This window comes from Tupaia chinensis, unplaced genomic scaffold (genome assembly GCF_000334495.1).
Source record: "Tupaia chinensis unplaced genomic scaffold, TupChi_1.0 Scaffold000211_1, whole genome shotgun sequence".
NCBI classification, from domain to species: Eukaryota; Metazoa; Chordata; class Mammalia; order Scandentia; family Tupaiidae; genus Tupaia; species Tupaia belangeri.
Genome location: NW_006159686.1, coordinates 2,209,948 through 2,211,631, shown reverse-complemented (window position 1 = coordinate 2,211,631; position 1,684 = coordinate 2,209,948). Strand labels below are relative to the sequence as shown.

At 50.0% G+C, this 1,684-nt stretch overlaps 1 protein-coding gene across 1 annotated transcript in view; it reads left to right on the top strand.

The window, feature by feature from the left end:
• The window catches only part of GLT1D1 (glycosyltransferase 1 domain containing 1), a gene marked incomplete at its 5' end in the record, with an annotated part of 76,286 nt that continues 74,602 nt past the window's right edge, over positions 1 to 1,684 (top strand). The window contains 1 exon segment of the mRNA XM_027771411.1: positions 1 to 64.

Sequence of the window (1,684 nt, the reverse complement as noted above, 5' to 3'; positions counted from 1 at the left end):
GTCCAGAACGAACCCCAGCAAGCCTCCGGAAATGGGGACCCGCAGTTGCAGTGCTTCCGTCGGGGTGAGTCGGACCCCTCCTCCTGGCTCCGTCTTCACTTCCAGCCAAATCCGCATGAGGCCGCCCGAGAAGTCGGCTTGCCAGTGGGTCCTCCTGCCTCTGAGGCTTGGGCCGGGGATTGAATGCGTGTGAGTGCCGAGCACACAGGTGCTTGGGATGCTGCGGGCACGTGCAGCCGGTGTGTACGTATGTAAGGTCTCGTGCGAGACTCACTGGCCTCCACCTCTGTCAGTGCTCGTCAGCGCCAGTGTCACTCTCCTGGCCTTCCTGGCCTGGACCAGAGGGACCAGCAGGTGGCGTGGTGGTTAAGGTGCTGAACAGTCCCACGGAGCCTATCAGGGTTTGAGTCTCAGACCTGGTGGCTTGCTTTCTCGCTTTCTCTCTCTCTGTCTCTCTGCGTCTCTCTCTGGTCAAATTAAAATGAATGAAGAAGTAAAATTAAATAATTCTTTTAAAAAAACACAGTTAAAGCTTCCTGTACTTTATTTTCACAGCGGCCATTGTAAGTATTCTGGGAAACTCTGTTTAATTGCCAGAGGACTCTTGTGCTCACCAGAGAGACAGGGAGACAGAGGAGAGGGAGAAAGCACCCCCATTAGGGTGTGGTCATGCAGCAACCTCTTCTCCATTCTCCATCCTGCCATGATTTTAAGCACCACACACACCTGTCATGTTTTCAAGCTGCCAGGGCCAGGATTTGAGCCTCCGTTGACCATGTGGGATCCAGCTCTCTTAACCACTGGGCTATGGGCCAGTCCTTTATTTGGGAAACCAGTTAATGTCTGTTTTCCAGGTGGGAGAGTGGGGGTCTTGGCGTGGTGGTGTCCACTGCTGGAGACCCTCCACCCCCCGGTGATAGGCATGTGTGTAGTTACTGGAACAACTGAAGGAACATTGTTGAAGTAACACAGGAACACTTACTTTGGACTTTTTTAGACTTCTGTGATATTCTGGGGCATTTGTTAGTGTCTGAACTCAGTGATGGGAAAAGCTGGTCCCTCTCACCTGCCATCCAGGGTCATACATCTCTTACAGGAGGCAATAGAACTTGGACTTTAGGAAAAGCGTGTACATTCTCAGTCCAGTCTGCCTCCACACTCCAGCTGCACCGTGAGATAGTCCTCGAGGGTTTACTGCTAGACTGATAGGAGTGCCGCAGAATGAAGCTAACATTTTTTAAGATTGATTTATTCCATGACTGAGAGAGATGGGCAGACTTGTGCTGAATCGTGACTCTTTTTCTCTTTAATACTGCAACCAAAAGCACCACATGTCTGCATGCTGGATCTGTTGTGCAAAGCATCTGGAACAGGCAAAGGTACAGAGATGGGTGCCGATGAGTGGCACAGGGCCAGGCACAGAGTGACTGCCCGGAGTGTGGGGTTTCTCTCTGAGATCAGGAAAGCGTGAACTTGACTGGTGTGATAGTTGCCCAACATCGGGAACATACTAAAACCATCAAATTACACACTTCAAAGGAATGAATTGCATGATATGTGAAAGTCTCAAAACTGTTAAAAGAAGCAAACTAATAGTTTAAAAGTAGAGAAGTTTCATACATACATTTGGATGCCCTGCTCCTCTTTAAAAAAACGGGAGGAGGCAAGACAGTGGCACAGCAGG